This window comes from Zosterops lateralis (assembly GCF_965231275.1).
Source record: "Zosterops lateralis genome assembly, chromosome: 7".
Lineage (NCBI taxonomy): Eukaryota > Metazoa > Chordata > Aves > Passeriformes > Zosteropidae > Zosterops > Zosterops lateralis.
This window is the reverse complement of record NC_139767.1, coordinates 20,272,040-20,294,748: the sequence shown is the minus strand read 5'-3', so window position 1 is coordinate 20,294,748 and position 22,709 is coordinate 20,272,040. Positions and strand designations below refer to the sequence as shown.

The 22,709-nt window shown below is 40.3% G+C and overlaps 1 protein-coding gene across 7 annotated transcripts in view; it reads left to right on the top strand.

Annotated features, from left to right (window-relative positions):
- Positions 1–267: 267 nt before the first annotated feature.
- Positions 268–22,709, top strand: part of CSRNP3 (cysteine and serine rich nuclear protein 3) — a 98,147-nt gene continuing 75,705 nt past the window's right edge. For 5 of the 7 annotated variants that reach the window (XR_014590492.1, XR_014590493.1, XR_014590494.1 and 2 more), the window contains exon 1: positions 15,938–15,959. The gene's annotated coding sequence lies outside the window, so the exon portion shown is untranslated. Of the gene's footprint in view, positions 391–15,937; positions 15,960–22,709 lie in introns of those variants that run through there. The other 2 variants (XR_014590490.1, XR_014590491.1) reach the window with 1 other exon arrangement.

Here is a 22,709-nt window from a genome sequence, read left to right as displayed (position 1 = left end):
CCCGCGGGAGCCGCTGGGGATTTCCCCGCCCCGGAGCGGGGGCAGCGCCGCTCGTCGCGCTCTCTGCCGGCGATGGAGGGCGGGGGCTCGGCGTGGCTGTTGGCGGCGGCTGCGGGCCCGGGAGGCGGCGGGAGGCGCAGGAATACCGGCGCTCAGGTGGGAGCCGCAGGCGCAGTGCGCCTTTGCCAGCGCAGAGGCGGCGGCCCGGCCCGCGCACCCAGCCCGGGAACCGGAGAGCCGGGTGAGGGGAGCAAACCCTGCCGGCGTCCGCGTCTGTGAGACACCCAGGGAGAGCGGCCGTCCCCAAAACAGAGACTCACTGGATCCTCGCCTGTAAGACCGCCTGTCTCTCCTGGCGTTGGTGGCACCTGAGGCGCAAAGGGATGCGAGGTGAGGTGGCCTGCGGCGCCCCTTTAGGGGTCCCTGGGGTTTGGCTGTCCCTCGGTGCTGGCCCTGGCCCGGCACTCCCGTTCCCTGGGCTCGGAGCCCCTCGGGGGGTGTGTGCGGGTCTGCCCGGGCGGGCCTGGCCTGGCTGCCCCGGCACACAGCACACACAGCGCCCGGCCTGGCCTGGCCTCGCCGCACCCGGGCACGGACAGAGCCGCGCTCGCCCCGGCCCTCCCGGCAGAGCGGAGCAAATGGGAAACCTCTCCGGGCATTTCTGTGCACTCTGCGCTCTGGAGAGATCCTGTGGTGCTGCAGGACCGCGCTAGTCCTGTGTGAGAAACTCTGTTCTGTATCCGCTCAGCGCAGCAAACTCTGGAGCAACGAGATGCCTCCAGTTCATTCTTTGTCTGAAACATCTTCTGGTCTAAGTGAACAGTAGTGAGAGGCAGTGGCTGACCCCGGCTAGCAGGGCTAAATAATGAACAGATTGCTTCAGGCTGCAGAACATGCTCAGTTTCCCATGTTCTTTCACACTTAATGGGTAATTATACTCACCATAATATTGCAGTGTTCTGAATATGTTTTACTGGGGAAAGATTGCTAACAAAAGTCTGCCACAAAAGATTTCACATCCACGCTAGTCACCCTTACTTTAGCAGTGTGCAAATTGGAGAGTGGGTTTTTGCGTAGTGTGTGTGAGGAATACAAAGCTCTAAGGGATTTGTAAATTTCAGTATATTTATCCTAGAAAGTGGCAAGGTAAATAAAGACCCAAGGGCAAAGGTGCCGGAGGGACATACCCCAGGGTGATTCCAGAACAACTCATGTGCTTTTCAGTCTTGTCAGAGGAAAGCAGGCTAAAGTAATCTCTAAAATACAGGTTTTAAAAATTTACTGTAAGGAAAGGTCTAGTCCTTTTGTATGCCTGTTCTTATCTGTGGCTATTGTTTCAAAATATTATTTTCACGTTTATTGTTTGAAAGTTGAGGTAAGCTCAGCAACATCCCTCACTAGTTACTAAAAATCTCATCATAATTTGTTTTAGTGAATGCAGTTAAGTGCAGCAAAATGCGAAAATGTGGATAGTTTGTGACTAAGCATGCTTTATTTTAAAGTCTTACACATCATAAAGCTTTTTAGGTCTATTTAGCTTTTATTATGAAATAAATAGAACTTTCTTCAATATGTGGTAGAAGTTTGGTAGAACCTTGGGAAATCTGTTTGTGTTTTGAGTTAGGTAGTATATATGTACCGCTACATATATGGAATATAAAGCACTTGAATGTAGACTGGTTTCTTTACTCTGTGGGGGCCCTTACTTGGGTAATAGTCTGAGAAGTGTTTGCAGCATGCACTGTTACCTTGCTGTGAATCTATCTTTCTGATAGGTCTTGTGTCTGAGTGTTTAGATTTTTGTTTCTGTGAGGTTGTTCTAATGACAATTTAAAATTATTTCCTGCCTCTGTGATTGCATTGCAACGGCTGTGGAGGGAATAAGCAATAAACAACTGCAGGAGGTTGTAATGTGTGTTACAACACACATTCACAATTGTAAATTGTTGTATTTTGGAAACAAATGGCCTTGTAGAGACACTGCAGATTAGCAGACAGCCTTGTTTGGCACTTGTCACACTGGTAGCACAGCTTGCTTTAACCACAGACAGATGTTACTGCACGGATGTACTGCTTCAGTCTGTTTGTTCAAAGTGAAGGGGGGTGAATGGGGCTGAACTGTGGTTTGGTTTACTTTCTAGGGGAATCTTATACAGGTGGTTGCTGGTGACTGATGGTTTTGGTTTAATCCCAGCTGGCAACTAAATGCTGCACAGCTGTTTGCTCACTCCAGCAGCAGGATGGGGGAGACAATTAGAAGGGTAAAAGTGCAAAAACTCCTGGGTTGAGGTAAAGGCAGTTCAGTAGGTAAAGGAAAAGCTGAGCACACAAACAGAGCGAAACAAGGCACTCATCCAGCAGTTCCCATGGGCAGGCTGGTGTTCAGCCATCTCCAGGACAGCCAGGGCTCCACCACATGTCACAGAGACTTGGGAAGACAAACACTGTCACTCCAAACATCCCCCCTTTCTCCTTCTTCCCCCGGGTTTGTATGCTGAGCATGACACCACATGGTGTGGGATATCCCTGTGGTCAGCTGGAGGCAGCTGTCCTGGCTGTGTCCCCTCCCAGCTCCCTGTGCACCCCCATTCTCCTCACTGCTGGGGCCGTGTGAGGTGCAGGAGAGGCCTTGACTGTGTGTGAGCCCTGCTCAGCAATGACAAACATAGTCCAGAATTACCAACACTGTGTCCAGCACAAATCCAAAACACAGCACTGTACCAGCTGCTATGAAGAAATTTAACTGTCTCCCAGCCAAACACAGCACACTGATTTAGAGAAATGTTGAACCAGAGAATAGGAAGGTTTGAATACTGTAAAGGCTCCAAGCAACTCACTCAATGAGCCATTGAAAAGTTGTTCATGTACTCTAAGTTTGACCCACGGGAAAAATACTGACAAGGTATTCTCAAGAGATCAAAGCAACAAAATGAACTTTATTGGCAACTTTAGAAAATCAAAGAAACTTTCAAAAGCGTTTAATGCAGCATTTAATCAACATAAAACACTTCTCAAAGAATTAACTTGGCCCAAAGAATCAACTTAGCAAACTCTAAGCTAGTTCAGTTTTAAGTTCTCAAAAATTTCAAGAAGTGGGAATTAGAAGAAAGAAAGAAAGAAAGACAGAAGACATACAGAAAAGGACACATATCAGTACCAACTCCTGGATTCCAGTAATATTCAGATAAAATTTCCAAGAGGAAATAGGGTCAAGACATCTGATTGCTTTGCGTTTGACCTTAAATACCCCTTGGCCTTCCTGGATCCTTCCCGCAGGTGGGACTTCTGGTCATTTGGGCCCCTTAGGAGCTGTGTTAGGGGCTCCAGAGGTGGAGTGTGGAGCATTGCCTCCCTGTGCCAGGAATTGGCAGCCACAGCAGGGCTGGTACAGCTCTAGGGTGGGGAGTGTGGAGCAGGGCACTGCCTCGCCAGGGCAAGGCCTGACCTGCTCCTGCCCCTTCACACTTGCACTCCACAGTATCTCTAGACAACAATCTTTTCAGTCTCTCAGAGATGTCTCTGGCAGTGAAGGCGTCTTCCTAATCTGTGTATGAATCTGAGAAAAATAGAGCATTTGTGTTACTGGCAAAAGGATTCATCAAATAGATGCAGTGTTAAGTGAAGGACTGATACATGCATGTAAAATGATCTAGAAGATTTAATATTTTTCTTTGTTTTTTTTCTCTTTCTGGTATGCATCATTGTATTAGTTACTTTCTCACCCCACAACCCATTTAAGGAAGCTTATATTTTTTGCTAATTCTAAAAACTTGTCAAATGAATAATGCCACACTATTCTGAAAGTAAAATTTTACCTTTTAAAGGAGTGGTTCACTTCGGGTGAATTTCTTGACTTCTTAAGGCCAGTTTAAATACTTTTGCAGACCTTAATAAAGATGCAGGTATCAGTGCTCTCCCTCTCCTTCATCCTGTTTGCTCTATGGCTTTGACAGGTAAAAAAAGAAAAACCTGTTGCATTTCCTTTTTCCCTGGCAACTACCCTGCCCATTGGGAATGCCTTCCATTACTCTCAGTATTCTCATTTACTTGATGATTAGTTCAAGCATTTTGTAAGACCTGTGAAGTTCTGTGCCAGAGTGTGCAGGGTAGGTCAAAAAGGAGAGTGGGCATGGCCAAAATGGAGATAGCTGCTCTTATCTGCCTCCAGAGAGGGGGATGAAATGAAGGTAATCCAAACTAATTGGTTTCAGTGATAATACATTCTGTATAATGGGCTGTCTGATAAGCAGGTGTTGTTAGAACAGATCAAAAAGAATGTATTTCCTAATTAATGGTTCTGCAAAGCAATCTGGATCCATGAGCCAGTCTGCAGATAAGACTTGTACCTAGTTTCCTAGGAGTCTTTTTAAATTAGTCATAAACTGATACTTGAGTAGTTATAACATTAAAAGCTATTTTAAGCATATATGAGACTGCTCTGACATATAAAAGCAATTTTTGCAGGTAACTGTTTTGCAAAACTGTTTTCTTCAGGGTTTTCCCCAACTTCATTATTGTGTCACAAATCAGCACCTAAAGGTCACATAATTTCAGTGCAGTACTTCTCACGTGGTGTTGTCAAGACAATATGTATCATATGGGTATTTGACAGGAAAATAAATCCAGTGTCTTGATAAGATTATAATGGGGTGCTGAAAGGGTTATGTTTGAAAGTATGAATTCCATGTTATTACATGGATCCTTTGATCAGCCTGTTGAGGTTTTTTTATTCACACTTCTGCAAACTGTTTGTGTTCAAGTGGGAACTGCATGACTGGGTTTGACACTGCTTTTCACTTTGCTTTGAAGTGCCAACAGCCTTCTCAAAAGGCATGATGTTCTATTTTAGCAATCAAGCACTGTTTTTTGTTACCTGGTGGGAACAGATACAAAGGGCAAATTGCATGTATAGCCTTGAAATATTGTTTTATTTAATTGCATTAGAAGTCTTCCTTTATATCTCATGCAGTATTTTTTGTGTGTTGTGTGCTTTAGCCTTTTGTCTCTTCTGTTTTTTTGAGATCTGTTTGCTCAGTCCCTCTACACAAAGTACAGTAATGTAAATCACTAATGTACACTTTGTACCAAGTATATCTGGAAAAGACACATATGGAAGTAGATATTTTTGCACCGAATGTAGTAGATATGAAATACAAGTTTACCTCATTTTGTATGGACAATGTCTGTATATATGATCAGGTTTTAGTGACAATTTGCAAGATAATTGTGGAAGGAGGATTTGGAAGTAATATTTGAGGCAGCATTTTGTTTTCAGGCTGAAAATACTCAAGCATTTTTTATACAAAACCCTGGCCTGTTGGTCATTTCACAGCAGACTTGTTTCTGTTACAGCCTTGCTATGTCACAACTGGCTTCTTTTGCTGTTCCCATGGCAACAAGGATTTTTGAGCTGCAAAGCAAGATACTGGTTTGAGAGAGTATAAATATTCTTTATTACGGAAGAAATTTTGATCATTGGAAGCTGATCAGACACTCTGCTGTTCCCCCTCAGGTTCCTCCTCTTAATCATCTGTGTTTTACCCATATGTTTACACCTCAGTGTGAATTCTTGTTTGACAAGAATACAGTTACTTGTTCTAATTTTTTACGTAGTATAAGAAACTTTGAAAAAATTGCCAAGCCTTACTGTCATGATAGCATAGAAAAACGTTGTCTTCCAGGTACAGTCTCAACAAGCAGGAGAGCACTGTATATACCTAGAAATTTGTATGTTTATGTATTTATGAACATTCTATAGGCTTATAAAAAGTAATGAGAGTTTAGTTTCTCAGGATTTGCCATGCTTCTGCTGATGTTTACTTCGGCTTGAACTTGTTTCCAAGATGCATTCATAAAATATTTACTTCTTTGACAGACATACACTGGATTTTTTAAGTGGAGGATCTCAAAATACTGCACCTGATTCGCAAACTAAAATTTATTAAACGGTGGCAATAAATTTGTGTATTTTTCAGTTTCTGTCCCTCACCATCTCAGATGAGCACAAGTGGTACGGGATGTTCAGGGTGTATCCTGAGCCAAATAGCTATAGGATAAGCCTTGACAGAGTAACTCTGCTTGGGTCATTTTTTTTTCTAAGTTAGAAAGGTTTTGTGTCTCATTGTTTTTCCTTCTGAGCACTCATTCCAAAATAAGAAGCTAGTTATTCAGATGTGTCAAGTTCCCACCATAACCCCACAGTTTAGTTTGGGTTGTTTTGTTTTGTAACTGGTAAGAAGGAAAATGGGAATTATACAGTTGCTGAAACAAACAGCACAGGTAAACTAGACAATTTAATGTTGTAAAAGCCTCTGGAATAGTACATCTAAGAAATTTATCCTCATGACGTATGATAGCAAATTTAGAGATATATTAAAAACAAATTTGGAAACTAAAGGCAGTTGCCAGTGGCCTGTTGGTCTTCATGGTTTGGGCTGGGAGACCTCTGTTTTCCCCTGACACAGTCACCACACACAGATTTGGGGTTAGTATGGAATCAAGAAAAAGGAAGGAACACCACTTTGACCACTACAGCTGGAGCTACTCATCCAAAGACAACCAGTTTTGCTGGAGAAGGATCGTACAGGAAAGAGCATCCTAGTGTTTAGTAATAACTTCATCCAAGTATCCATTTGTTAAAGACTTTTCAGTACTGCTGTCACCTGTGTATGTTGTAGCTGTAATAAAATAACTTGTATATACATGAGAGAGAAATTGAGCCTAGCACCCAGAGCCAAGCATGAATACCCTGAGTACACATAATTTTTTTTTCAAGTGAAGCTAGAAGTTCTGGAATGCCTAATTTTAACTTTTTATTCCAACTAACTTCCACTAAAATAAATTCAGAGCTAATATTGGAAAAATGCTTACAGGCTACAGAGGTATATAATTCATAATGCTCTATGTGATTCTGGAACATTTTGTTTGGAAATTCAAGAAACTCAAGCTGTGAAAACTGGAATTTTGAACACGGTTCTGAAAAGATTTATGGTGATGGATAGCATCTGGCAGTGTATTGCATTGCCCCTCCTCCCCTGCCTTCCAACAAAACCTCAACTCACTTGTAAGAGCTTGAAGGCTTATTTTGGCATTTGTTTTTCTGGCTTTGCTTGTAATACTAGGCAGTGCAGTTTTTCACTGAATAATTTGTCCAGTGCTCCCTGAGAATTCAGGAGAGCAGATAATTGCTACCTTGGGTTTTAGGCTGAAGAAATGCAAAAAGTTTGGGAAAAGGGATCTCTTAAATGCAATTATAAAGAATAAGAGGAGTTGAGTAACAATGTCAGGAACTGTGTTGTTTCTGGTGAGGATGTGAGGCTGGTGATTCTGCATGAAGCTCGGTGAATGGGTCGAACAGCTAGCTTCTGCATCTCTGTTGAACCACATTAGGAGTGACAATGTGATGACATAATCACTGACCCCAGATTGTTCTCGGCTATAAATCCTCTGGTTGCAGTCTCCACTGTTTCTCTGCATGTGCCGTTCACGTTTAAGGGCTTTTCAGATCATCTCCAGCACCATCTGCTGCATAATGGAAAGAAAACAATTGTGCTGTGTGTGGAGCCAGCTGACTCCCTGAGTGGAGCTGGGGGTTTGCAAAATCCATCTCTTCTCGAAGAACTTGTCTGTCTGCTTGTTCTCACTGCCATACCGAGCCCTAGTCACTAGGCTGCCATGATGCATGAAAAATAAAACAAGGTAGGGACTCATTTACGGGGACATACACGTTTTTTTGGGCTGGTCAGGTACTTTATGTGTCTTCTCAGGCTGGTGTTCAAGCAATTCCGCGCATCCTGTCCTTCCTCCTAATTGGAATTAGGGAAACATTGTATTTGAAGCATTTTGTCGGCACGAGTGTGTTGGTAACACTTGTCGGGCGCCCGCGATGGGAAGGTAACAGGATTTCTTAACCGCGAGCATTCACTAGGTGTCAGTGCGTGATTGCACCAAACTGATGCTCTCCCTGAGGTCTTTGATTGTGGTACTTCTCTTATGAAGAGGGATTTTAAAGAAAATTCCCACTTTTGTTTCCAGAATGTGATGTGGATTACGTTTAGGAATAACTAATGAATAAAAGTAATTACTTAAGACTTTTTTTTTTAAGTAACAGCCTGATAAAAATGCTGATATTAAAATAAAATTACTATCATGTTTTCTGCTTAATGAAGATAATTTAAAGACTTAGAATAGCTCCTAAATTGATCACTATCAGGCTTTCTCGTCAGCATCTGATATATTAGTGATGAAACACTCTACTCATACTGCTGCTGATCCTGGGTGTGACATAAATTCATATTAACATTTGGAAAATTTGTAGTTTTTATAGCTATATATTGTCTATAAAATGAATACATTCACTTAATTATTATCAAAACTATTGTTTTCCTTAAGAGATGTTAAAGATCAAGTCTGCAAATGTCAGTCAGAGAGGAGGAAAGTCCCATGAATATAGCTAAAGTTGCCTGGTTTTCTTATCATACTGTATCCCTAGAATTAAATACATTTATTAAAATGTCTTGAATTTCTTGCATTTCACTATTAATTTTTTTAAAAAAAGATGGACTAAAAATTTATTTTAAAATCCATTTTTAGAACAGATTTAAATTAATATTTAGTCTAGTTTTATTAATAAATTATTAAGGAGCTGATCTTTTCAATTGGTATACAGTGATCAGTATTCATTTAGAAATTTAAATTGTTCCAAAATGGATGTGTTTTTGTGTTGCTTCTGAAAGTGTTTGGTGAAAAGTGTACATTAGTAGGTTAAAACAGCAAAAAGGGTTATTCATGTGATATATGGAAATATTTGAAATGGCTTTCCTGTATCTTCCAGTTTATATTGAACTTTTCCTATTGTATTTTAATCCATAACATTGAGTGAGTGGATGATACCCTTTACCCTTTTATTTAATCTATTTACAAGTGGGGCCTTTTATAGAACTGTTCCAGATTACCCTCGGGGAAGTGCCAATCATAGTAATAATAGATAAAAGAAGTTAGCTTGGTTACAAAGACAAGTTTTTGACTTGTGCTGTACACTGTATTTCTACATAGTCATTATGTAGCAGAGATACTGAAGGGATTGTCTGATGGCCAACCTTCAGTATTTTCCCTATTTGATATAGCTGTATAAGGATATCATCTTTGGTGTTGTCTTTGTTTCATCATACCACCTACCTAGGAGATAGGAGCCATCTGATCATCAAAGGCAGATTTCTTCTGACCCAGAGTCCCTTTTTAAGCACTGGGACACAGCTACTTGACTGGACAGGTTTTTCAGACAATTTTTGATTGACTTTGTATAAGAAGATCTGTAAGGGGTACAGTAGAAAGACTGTGGAGACCATTGTCTGCACCTCTCCCTTACAGACACATTGAATATAAACACTTGTTCTAAATAAAGGAGAGCTTGAATGGCTTCTCATTGCATATGACTTTCTGATTTTGTGTTCTGAACACTGAAGGAAAGCCTGTTCTCCAGCTTCTATTGCTCATTAACTTCACCAGAAATTATTATCTATTCACAATGATGCAAAATAAAGCAGACTCTGTCACTGCTTTGAAAATCGTTCCTAGCCTAAGGCTTAACAGTTTGTGTAAGAAGTGAGGCTTTTTGGTTTTAATGACAACTTTGGGATTCTTCCAGAGCCTCTCTTCAGAAGCTCATCTGTCTGAAAAGAGCTCTCTCTGCCCAGTGACAATTTTTTTGTCTTTCCTTGTTTGACATATCTTAAGAAAGCTGTTTAAATTAGTTCCTGGTTGTTGCTTTTGACTACCCTGCTTTTCACTGCCAACCCTGATGTTCTGTTGATGTGGCTCCTTCAAAGTTCATGGTTCTGCTAAGCATTTTCTTGGAGGCCTGCTGCTGCACTGAAGGTGATTAAAGAGGCATTTGCAAGTCAGGAAATCCATTTGATGTCTCGCTGTGTCTACAACTTTTAAAGTAATGCTTACTGTGTATTTAACATAGCCAGCAGAACTTGTGTCTGCAAAACCTGTAAAGAGAAATTCAGTCATCCTGCATTTCACTGGGGCTTCTACCTTGCTGGAATGGGCACACTAGCACTGTAGGATATCTGAATTTATGAGCTTGTTAGGGTACAGTCAGCTCTATGCGTTGGAAATCCAAAGCACTGATCTCTTTTCCATGGGTGAACTCTTAATGTAATAGGATTTTCTCTTCTACCAGTGATAGACATGTACTTGTTTGTTGAAGTTGAGAGCAGTTCCTAAGAAAATGACAGGCTTGGATATTGTTTTTTCTTGGCCTGAAAGTGCTGATATTGACACCTGCATCTTTCCGAGATGTAATATAATAAACAAGCTATAAAATAACATTGGGAGGATAATGCTAAGCAAGGGCCTGCCATTTCTCTTGGTTGATATTGGATGAAATGGGGCATAACACTAAAATTGGGCTACTCAGTTGTGTGTAGGGATAAGTGGGTTTTCTTGTTCACAAGATTGATTTGGAAAAAGGGACTAGACTCTTGTTCTCTGCCTCTTCTACAATGTTTTTTCAGATCTGTATGTGAAGACACAGGTAGATATTTGCAGAACACTGCTGTCTTTGGTGCAGCTGAGGTTCCTTTCGCATGGGGAATGAGGACATTTTAATTTATCAGCAAAATTGTGTACATTTTGAATTCCACCTTAGCTATGATGGAGCAAAAAGGTAAATAATGACCTTTCATTTTACAAGGAGAGAAATTAGGCACACTCTGAATTTCTGAAAAGCAACTGATCTTTCATATAATTTTTCCTTTTTTTTAACAGCTCTGCCACTTACAAGCTTTAAATTTGCTTACTATTTATTCAATAGCTTAACTTAATACCCTACTCATCATCTTTTGTGATTAAAGACCTTTAATCTTTATGTGATACATAACTTCTTATTTTTTTTCATGTACAATGGTGATTTTTCTCTAAAGAGCCAATTATGTTATTAAAAACAAACACACTAGGACAAAACAGTGCATGCAACAGGCATGAGAATGGCCCCAAGGAAGTGGTTGTGTTGAAAGGCTGGTAGTACTGGTTAGTCACATGTCCTTAAGAACTGGACATGATTTCCTTGGATGCTCTTTCCTTGTCTGTTTTGGTGAGCTGTGCATCAGGGGCACTGAGGAAAAACAGTGAGTACTATCAATAGCAACAGTGCATGGCCTTTCTTAAAAGTATGCATAGGGTAGAGGAGGAGCTCCTTCAGTAACTTCTGGAATTAAATTTTGTGCAAGCATATTTAAAAATGCAGTACTTTTATTGGTAGAATTGCAAAACAGTGTTAATTTTTTATACCAGAAATTGTTATGAAAAATGCTTTGTCTGTATAATGTACTTGAGCTGATTCACCATTTGATACCTCTTTTGATCCCTGGTTGGCACATGGATACACGTAGCATATGGCACAAATTCCAAAATCTAATGCAAGACAAGGGCGACTTCTAGATATCAGTGTAGCCTTGTGATCTCTGGTAATCTGTGTGAACTGACTGTGAGCAGCCCCACAATCCCGAATAAAAGGCTAAGGGCTGCTTTTAGTGAGCAATATGAATGAATATGACCAATTCATGAGCTGTAGACTCATGAATGAAGCTGGGCAGGGTAGAGAGAGCAGAAACTTGCCAGGAAAAACCAAATTAGGAGGATTAGGACACTGCATGTGGTTGAAACTAGATTGATAATACTCAGGGCAAAATTTATCTAAATCTAGTTGATTTTTAAGTTTACTCTTGAAAAAAAATGAGAGATACCCACAGCTGGGGTAAGCATCAAATGCTTGGAGGAAATGTATTTGATATTATGCCTGTTCTTAATGTTTTTCCATCTCTCCTGTTTGAATTAGATGTTTTTAACTAATTGTGGTATAGCTGCTTAAGCTCGTAATATTTGGCTCCATGCATTTATGTTTTTGTAGGTTTTATTAACCTTAAAGTCTTCATCAGGTCAATGCATTAGTAGAGGAGGAGTAATACAAATAAAAGAAGAAACTCTTGACTGCAGAATAAGCAGAAAAAGAGCCCTTACCAATCTTTCAGGTACTAAGCTATGTTAACTAAGTAAGATCTCATAAGCCTGTGTCATAGCAGTGAAAAGTGGTGTTCCTCCCTGACCTAGCTGTCAGTCTGTGTCTGTGTTCCTTTCAAAAGGGGTGGTACCTCCTCTTTTCCATTGCTGGGCTGTGCCACCATCACTGGAGCAGATAAGGCTAAAAGCTGTCGCAGTTACGACACGGAAGAACGACACTCGTTGCATTGAGAGCGAGGAAAGAACTTTATTTGGGGAATTTCAACTTATATAGTTTTTGGGATTTGGTCAAGGACTGAGGGATGAGAGGAACACCCTTCTGACCCCAGTGGTCAAACCAGCAGTCCATCACAGAGAGGAATGAGAAAACAATCTACTTTGTTTATGTTAAATGTGTGAAAAACTCCAGTAGAACTATGTAAATAAGATTAGGAGGCTGAAGAATCAGGGCAACAGAAAGCCAAGAATTTTTATTTATCACTAATAAAAACTGGGTTAATAAACTTTTTCAGGTTTGTTTCATTTTGCCTTTCAGTCATGAAGTGTAGATTACGGTTCAAGGGAAGCTTGTTTTGGAAGTCTGATGTTTAAGGCTTTTCTATTGTTATTTAGTTATGTGAAGTCAGTTTCGGGTTTTGGGAAGTGCTTACCTGACTTATACTTAGTTGGTATGCAAATAAGCAAAACTGGAAATAATTTCCATGGTAGAAAGCTGCTTTGTACAAGACCATTTTACCCTCAGCCATTGCATACCTTCTCTCTTACTTGGAAAGATTCCCATTTCAGGAGAAACTAAGATGGTGAGGAAGGTGCTATCCAGTACCCCAACCAGAAGGTTTATTTAGGAAGAAGCCAATCCTGTCAAACTGTATCAGACAGGGATTACCAAAAGAAACTTAATTCTTTGTAGAGTCAGAGAAAATAGAAGTAAATATTTTGGTAGCAATAGACATAATCAGGGAAAAGAAAAATGAAGGCAGTTGTTGCAGGAATCTGCTTTCTTGTGAAGCTTTCCTTTTTTCTAATGTAATAGTTCTGGAGAAAGAGAAAATAAATGTGTTGTATGGAGTACCAAGTATAGGTAAGTTTTTAAAAAAAGGAGAAATAGCCAAACAAATACAAGAACAAAAAGTAATTCCTTGAGTCACAGCAGGGACTGGGTACAAACCTGGATTCAGTTTCCCTTACTCCATCCCTGTGTATGTGTGGTTAATTGGTCCAATAATGGCACTTTGGAGCTGGAAAGCGTTGCTAAGATTTAGCAGGTGCTGGCTCTGGAAAGGGGCAGTCAGGTCCAGGTGCTCTGCCGGGGAGCAGGCAGTGCGGCAGGTGGCTTGGAAAGAGCAGGTGAGACAGGAGCCGAGGGCAGCTCAGCCGTGCGGAGCGCTCTGGCCCGGGGTGGGCTGCCAGCCTGGATTGGCAGGATCCCCCCGGGCTGGGATCCTTCGGAGGCAGGGCCGGCTCAGCCCTCGGGGTCGGGGTCAGGAGGGTGCCTGGCCGGGTCCCAGCAGGGCTGCAGCAGTGGGAGCACGGCTCCAGCAGGGCCAAGGGCAGGAGGCTGAACTTGAAGGAAGGGTCCTGGCAAAGGGTGGGCAGGGGCTGCTGCTGCCTTCCTCAGGACCACCTGTGCTGTCTGTAGGCTGGCCTTGTGCTCAGGCAGCCAAACGCCCCCCCCCTGCACAGGAGGATGTCCTCAGCACCCTGCAGAAGTGAATTTCATATAAATTCATATTTAAAATGCCTTTATCATGTAAACGACTCAATTCTTGATGTGCAAACTGGGGCAAGTTTTGCAAAGACTGTCTGATGTTACACAGAAATCCGAGGAAACTGGCAAGGTTAGGTTCTGGAGATTGCTCAGACCCCACTGCTAGGGAGGCTTGTGTGTGCAGCCCTTGTGGAGTGTGGGGGAAGCAGCAGCCCACTTAATGCTAATCAGTTTTTGTAGCAATGCTATTTTTGTTTTACTTTAGAAACACTGTCTGTCTGTGTTAAGAGTTGCTTCATTCTGTGACTGTTGTAGAGCTATTGGGGTTTTTGTTGGTAATACTCTGCTATTTTCCTAGTAGATTTTGCAGTGCTTGTAGTAGATTTTGCTTTTTGATGTACTTGTTTATACTGCCCATTTATTTTTTTTTGGCTAGCTATTCTGATAATGTTTTGGGGATGGAACAGTGTTGCACCTTGCATCTATATTTAAAAGATATTTATTAAGTCTAGTTGTGGCACTACAGTTCTATATGTCTGTTCATTTCTCTCAGCACTTAGGCTGGTTGAAAGGTGAAGTGTTGGGGCTCAACTCCAAATTTCTTTCTGCAGATCAAAAACAAAATAAGTTTGAAGTCTTTCAGCCAATTGCTTATCAGCGCAAAATGTCTGTTTAGGTGTCCCTCAGTACTCTCTTTTTTCCCCACTAAAGAAAATGGTATTGATTTTTTGGATTTGAAACCTAATAGTTTTTTTAATGCTTGCAGGGAGGGATTTCCATTTTTATAGGCATCTAAGAAGAGGTTTTACATTAAACAGAGGTAATTTGGTTAAAAAGACACCTACTTTACTTGTAAAGACAGAATCTGAATGTTATGCACAGGATCTGCTGGCAGTTTGTTGTGATAAGACTGACAGCTAATGTTTTAGAAGCTAAATCAGCTATTACTTTGTAGTGGAAGTATGCTAATTGGTATAGTCTTGCTGTGGTTAAAGATCAATAATTCATTGAAGAGAACAGATGCTCGTATTTGAAGGAATTCACAGTTAATTTTATTGGAAAGCTATAGCTCAAGATTAAAATTTATAAACACAAAGGTATTTGTCAGCTTCTGCTGCTTAATGTTTTTCTTTAAAGGGGAAATCATGGAGTACAAATGCTTTGATATGGCAGTAAATGATATCTTAGCTCAGAAGACTCATGTTTGATTTTGATTTTAAATGTAATTAAACTGTCATAAACTAAATGTGATGCTGTTGTCTTCAACTGAACTGATACCTACCTGATTTATATAGAGAGGTAGAAAATAAAAATTCTTCGATCTTGGAAAAAATTTTTTTCAAACTAGATTTACGAGGCTATAAAGAGACTAGGAGTATATTTCAGACACATGAATTGGAAATTGTTCACCTAGTCATTCTCTGCATTTGAATTGTTATTTAGGTAGAAAGTTTTGTGTAAAGTTCATGTAGCACACTGAAGGTTGGCTACTATATTATAAATACAGTAAAATAAATGCATGTGCACCAGTTATATAGGTAGAGTTTATATAGCTACCATTCAAGAAAAAGTATCTACTAATTATTCTTTTTGAGGTATTTTATAAATACTGCCTCAAATGGAAAGAAAACGTATTTTGTAGGAAATTCCTGGCATCTATCTGAATTATTCTAATTTGCATTGAGATTTCAGATCCTTGTTTGTATAAAAGCACCACTGTTACTTTGATAATCACAAGCTTTCCTAAATACACAGCAGCACTCTTCATTGAAGATCTGGATAGCTGAGTCAGTCTCAAAGAATGTATACAGGCAGTAACTGTGTTCCTACAGCTGTTTGCTTGTTTTTTCCTTACAAAAAGGAGCTGAAAGGGAGAATTCCTATTCAGTAGCAGAGCTGAAGGTTTATTAATAGACTTTTTTTTTTTCCTTGTCTTTAAATTTTGTCATTACCTTTTAGTACCGAGTGTCCTCACTGACTACTAAGTAGCTTATTAAAGCTGGTTTTTAGATGTGCTTTTTTCTTCTGTTTTCTTCTTGCTGTTTTCCCATTTTGCTAGCATGCAGATGGGGGTGGGGAGTGGGAAATAAGGGAGAGAGCATGTTCCAGAGGATGCCAGGATGACTTCAGTTATTGGATGGCTGCTGTCTGATGGATGGAAAAAGGGGGAGTAAACCTTTCATTCTGCACTGACAGAGCTGAAACACAGAAACCCGATTTACAGGTAAGGGTGAAAAAAAATTCCTGTTATGAATAGCTATTCTTGATCCTTGCCACAACATTTCTTGGGTATAAAAATGCATGTGCAAGCATCTTGCTTGTTCCTCACAAATGACTCTGAAGCAGTTTTTCCCGTTATTGTTTCTCCTGCCTTGGAGGTTTCAACGGATGTGAGATCCATAAAGAGTGAAATCATAGGCATGCCTGATGCTGGCAGCTTTCTCATGTGACAGGATACGCATTGCATCTCATTGATGCCGAAGTTGCTCAGTAAGCTGTAAGAAGAGAGGTCATTTTGTGTGATGGGAATACACACTGTTGAGAATACAGCGTATGCTACCAACAGGAGGAGAGTGCTGTAAGGTCTAAAAATGCTTTCTTTGAGTTTGGATAGGAAAATGAACTGCTTCTGAAACTGTCATATTTAGTGGTGAACAGTAAGGATGGCTCCTCAGAACTACTGAAAGGGATTTTGTAGATTTTTTGCATTGTTAGGTTTGGAATGAATTTGATTGATAACTCGGGTATAAAATTATATTTGTAATAAAGGAAGAAAAGATGCATATAATTAATTATGTGTGAGACTTAAATCTTGTAGTACCTACAGCATTTACATCTGAGTTTTAATAAATCGTTGAAATAGCTTGCTTCTGCAGAGTTTGTGTCAGCAGCAGCTGTTAGTTCACACAGCCTGAAGATGGCAAGCAGCAAATAAATTACTTGGTTCAGAAAGTAGATTTGTTTATCAAGTCACATTATATAAGAATATAGGAATACAGGAAGAAGTCTTGGCCTCACTGACACAATAGGATATTTTGATATTTGCCTCACTGGGGCAAGGATTTTAATGAGTCAGCTCTCTCTTGACTTACCTCTACATTTTACATGTAGGAAGTAATTTTTATACAGGAGTCTGGTTTGCTGGTTTGAAGCAAAAATATTAATTGATGTAAATAAATTGTGAATATAGTGGATTTGAGTGTATATATATTTATAAAATAGATTTATAAAGCTAAAATGATGGAATTTAGTTTTATAGAATTCAGAGATTAAAATCAGTAAATACAGGAATCCATTTGTTGTTGTATTCACTGAGAGAATTCCCTTAAAGCAGGCCTACAATTACTAAAAAATTGTGCCATAAAGAAAAACTGGAACAAGTCAATAGAACTCTTATGAGTGCTAAAAAGGACTGGAAGAAGCTTTGTCCACTGATGTATCTTACCATTGGGAGTGGTGTCCTTTCCTCCTAGCTGTTTCTTTAGAAAATGGAGCCTGGTATGTTTGCTAAAAAAAAAAAAAAAAAAATTAAAAAAATCAGTAATTTGCAGTAAATGTCAGTGATTCACAAATTATTTTGAAAGACTGGTGAGCTGTATCTCTTGTTCATTTGGGTTTATTATTATTATTATATTGGAATGTAAACACTGGTAAGTAACACTGACTGAAAAATAGTGGAGTTGTACCCTAACATTTGTTATTTTTAGGTAATGGATATGTATCTGAAAGCATAAGCTCAACTGTTAAATTACAATCTCAAATCCATGTATTCAAATCACTTTCCCCCATCAAATGAGAAATCTGACTCAGAAGTGCTCCAGTAACAGAGAGGAGTTGATGAAAACAGAGATGTAGTTCCACATGTGTTTAAATTATTCTGTCTCCTTGGAAACGCTGCTGCTGCAGATGGATTTGGCTTTTGGTGGCTAAAAATATCTACCGCTTAATAATGACAGCATGAAAGATACTGAATAAAACCACTGTGCTGTCACTAGTTTTAAAGTTCTCTAATGATTCAGGTATTCTACGTGAACTACAGATTTGCATTTTCTGTCCAGCATTCACTGTCAGCTGCTGCCAGCATTCACCAGCCCGGTGGAAATGAGATAAGCTCATTAGCCTTAGTTGGAGACCCTGCTGAGAAGGGAGCATGGGAGTGGGAGGTGGACTAGTTGGAAGGCAGGTAGAAAGCTGGTTAAAAAATTTATGGCGGTGATGCAGGTAAAGTGTTGTATAATATTTGAAGATACAGGCTTATTCCCAGGGAAGTCTATGATAGAAAAGGTGTGCTTAAGCACTGACTTTGTAAGTTAACAACCTGCAAATAAAATAATTTTTTTCTTTTATTTATTGCATTAGTGGAATGCATCCTTATCCGCTGTATGTGCAGGTGACTGAAATATCATGCAAACCATTTCAAGTAGAATATTAAATTACATTAAGCAGAAGCCAAAACCTATACCACTAAAAAACTCGTTACAAGCAAGAAATAACATTAAATTAGTTAGCATTGCTGAGCAATTTCATCTTTTAAAGAATTAATTATTTTCAGTTAAGAATAGGTGACCACTACTGGCAGCAGCTGGACTCAGTGATCCTTTTGGGTGCCTTCCAACCTGGGATATTCTGTCATACTTTTTTTTTAAATCCAGTTCTTCATTATTTATTCCTTCCACATATCATAACTTGTTTTGTTGTTAGCTGGTATTCAATATAAATATAAATGAAAAATACCATTTTTTTCTGTTTCTGCTTCTTTCCCATTGGATGACTTCCTGCTTGTGCCTAGAAAACAGAACAAATGACAAACATTTTCTTAGTGGGCTAAATATACCCCTCTTATTCTTTTATTTTGTTGGTATATATATGATTTCTAGTAGCATATGTTAGTATGCTGATTCATTTTTTGTCATTGAAAAGGGCATTTTTCCTGCTATGAAGTATCTTAAAGATAGCATTAAAGTATTACAAGGTATTGTGGCACTTACAAATAATTAATCCTCTGCAAATTAATACTAAAATCCATTTTTAACTGACATCACAAACACCAAAGGTCAATTGGAGTGAAAGTTGAATACTTGCTTTTGATTACTTGAAATCACAGAATCAATTAGGTTGGAAAAGGTCTCTGAGATCATTGAATCCAACCTATGACCAAACACCACTGTGTTAACTAGACCACGGCACTGAGTGTCAAGTCTTTCGCTAAACACCTCCTTGGGCAGTCCTTTCCAATATCTAATCACCTTTTCTGTGAAGAAATTCTTCCTTATGTCCAGCTTAAACTTCCTGTGGCACAGGTTAAGACTATGACCTCTTGTTCTGTTGCTGGTTGCCTGGGGATAAGGCTGACCCTCACCTGACTACACCCTGCTTCCAGGGAGGTGCAGGCAGGGATAAGGTCCCCTCTGAGCCTTCTCCATGCTAAACACCCCCAGCTCCCTGAGGCACTGTTGACCAGCATCCCCAGGTTCTTTCCCACTGGGCTGCTTTGTAGCCCCTCTGCCCCCAGCCTGCAGCACTCATGGGGTTGTTGTATCCCCAGTGTAGGACCCAGCAGTTGGTCGTGTTGAATCTCATGCCCTTGGTCTGGCCCATGGATCCAGCCTGCCCAGGTCCCTTCTCAGGGCCTTCCTGCTCTCCAGCAGATCAACACCCTGACCTAACTTTGGAAATTTACTAATGGTAGCCTCAATCCCCTCATCAAGCTCATCGGTAAAGATGTTAAACAGGGCTGGGCCCAACACTGATCCCTGGGAGACACCACTTATGACCAGATACCAACTGGATGCAGCACTGTTCACCATCACTTTCTGTTCCTGTCCGTGCAGACAGGCCAGCAAAATGAGTGAGAGGAAGGAATATTGTGTCTTTCAGTTTATATGAGACTCTCAACATGTTAAGAAAGCAGATAATTAAGTGAATTATAGAAACTTTTGTATGAGTCTTCTTGAGAATAATTTGTTTTCAACTGAGGTGGACAAACCTGAGTTGCTTTAATTTTAAACCTCCTTTTCCTGTGTATGTAGTTTAAGATTCTATGGAGATAATAAGTAGTCTAAATATTATTTGAGGGAGAAAAGGTGTGATACATTGCTAGAAGTACATCTTTGCATTTTATAGTGGTAGCCAAGTTGTGCCAATCTGTCATAAATCCTTTGCGGTTTGGATATAGAAGCAGAAGTTCTCATCTGGTAAAAATAGTAATGAGAAAGTTTATTGCATACTGCCTGTGATGTCTAGGTTGTAAAAGATAGTGATGATGACAAGGAGGAAGTACTGTGGCTTTTTTTTTTTTTTTTTTTTTTTGGCTTGGTTTGGCTTTTTTTATAGCAAGTTGCAAATGGATGAGCTGAGCGTTCTGCCAGGCTAGATTTTTCCATCAGTTTTCAGCATTGCTTGTTCATGTGTGAAGGGAATTCTGTGCTGTACAGTTAATATCAGACCACAAGGTGAAGACAATATTACCACATTTGCCACTCTGCAGAAAACTTCCAAAATACTCACTGGTCTTGTTTCTAAACTGTAATCTCCTAAAGTTAGTCCTTTTTAAAATCTTGTCATGTAGAAATAGTACTGTTATTGTCAAAATTGTGGGCAGAACAAGGTATGAAATATTTGGTCATTTTTTACCTAAAATTTGCATCTGCACTTCCTTGTCTCCACTTGGTCATGGGCACACATCCCTCAGTACTTAAACAATTAGACCAGAAGAGTCTGTATCACAGTTGATTGGCACTGTGATTCTGAGTGCTGGGGGAGTGTGGGGAAAATAGAGGAGCGGGAACGATGGAGTGCCTGAAAAATAAAACTTTATTGGAGGTAAAATAACAAAGGCAGAGACCACATAGTCTGAGGAGCAGCATCCAAAGACCAGGGGGTGGGGCTAACTTAACAATGTATAAGGTTATATGTGGGCGGGGTCCAATCCCAAACATGGGGTAGGGACATGACTTTATATGTTGCAAACCAACAGAGAACCAGAACCAGAGACATGACCTATTTTGGAATGATGCCATTAGCATCCTAATTTCCAAATCCCACCTCCCATAGTCTCTGGTTTATGTTTTCTGCATCAGCCGCCTGGGCTGAGCTATCATCCATCCCAGCTAGCTCAGTTCCCACAAGGCTGCTCCTGTATTTTTAGGAGGAAAAAAAAATAAAGGAAAACCTAGTTCAGAGCAAGTTTTGCAAATATGCTCCAGTAAGATTGTGTGTTATGCAACTTCATGCTGCTGCTCTTGGAGTTCAAATGTTCTGAATTTGGACATGTTGCGTATTTTTGTGAGTTTGTTTGTTTTGTTTTGGTTGGTTGTATTTTTTAAAATCTATTAAGCACTGCATATTTCAGAGTAGAGCATGGCTACCCCCTGTGTCAAGATGCAGAGAACATGGGGCAGAAGAGGAGAGCTGTTGAATTCACGCTCTCTCTCTAGCAGCTTTGATGGCAGTGGTGAAGGAGCAGCCAGGCTGTGTGCTAATGCAGCATGCGACATGTACTGGGGCTGGAGAGGTGGGAAGGCCCCTTTGGCATTCACCAGTCATGGCCATGCTGTACTTTGGCAGGAGATACACAAGATTGCTTGCCATGCTGTGCAGTTCCTCTGCAGGCAGGGCACAAGATTGATGTTCACGAAAGAGCACCATGGAAAATCAGCATTGAAATAGTGTGAAAAGCTGTTCCAGTGAGCCAATTAATATTACTGCATGGGCTAATCTGGGCAAAATTTATATTAAAGGCCACTTATTTCCAGCATGCAGGAAGTTGATAGCATTCCAGTGTTCATTACGTAGCTGGACCCTACTGCCATTCTTGCAGCTGGAAGCAGAATACTGCAAAGCTGCTGTGCCAAATACACTGCTGCCAGTCTCAGAACCTCATTCCAGTTGCTGGGAAGGTGCTAAGCTAGCCAAATGTTGTATGTCCTTTTGCAAAGAGGTGCAGTAAACATGTGTTGGTAGTATGCTGACTTCCAGATAACAGACAGGCCAGTTCTTCCCATCACCTCCATGCTCACTCTGCTCTAAAACTCTCTGTACCTGTCAGTAGGTAGTAGGACTGACTACTGTTGTAGCAGTGTTTTTCTGTTCTCACATTCCAGTTTTAGAAAGAGTTGTGACTTCTCCTGGACTGACCTTTGCTGCAAGCAGTCGGGCAATACAGTCAATGCCAATAGTAGTAAGCCTTTTCTGAGACCATCCATACAAACTTCAAAATTTCTTCTAGAATACAGGCAGCATTTTCTTTTTTTCTTTTAAAAGGGTAGAAGAAAACCTGTAGAGATTTTGGGTGAAGGGATTTTAATTAATGAATTTTCATAATGAAAACTCAAAACCTAGAAGAGAAGTAAGTGCCTAATACCAGCTCTTCAGTCATGTTAGCTGAAGACTATGGGAAGGACTTTGACATAGGATGCTGCTAAAAGTGTCCTAGATGACTTATGTGGAGGTTAGGTGTTATGAACCTGTTTGTTACCCAGCTTCAGGATGTCTTTCTCCTGAATCTCCTGTTTTCCTCTAGGACTTGCTGTAGAAAGCTTAGAAAATTGCTATAAATGAAACACAAGCTAAAACAGCTTTTGTGGACAAATCTCATCTTGACAGGAAGGCCCTCTTGCTGTATTTCTCTGAGTCCCTTTCTACCAGGTTGTACCTTCATTGCTGAAGACCTGGATACTAAAGTCCTGGCATCCTGGTTGAATTAATACTGCCTCTTACTCACTTTGTTCTCTGGGGAGCATGCTGAGAGAAAATTTAAGAAAACTAGCATAGAATTTTCTTCTGAAAATTGGCTGAATTATAAAAACATTTCATTCAATGGTTGACATCAATTGATGTAGCTAAGGATTAGAAGGCCATTTCACTGCTGCTGTATGCAGGAGTCTTGTGTTGGGTGATGGAGAGGGGAATATTTGCATCCTTGGTTCATGAAGGACCATGTGAAATGCTTTTGGAAGATTAAAGGAGCCAGATC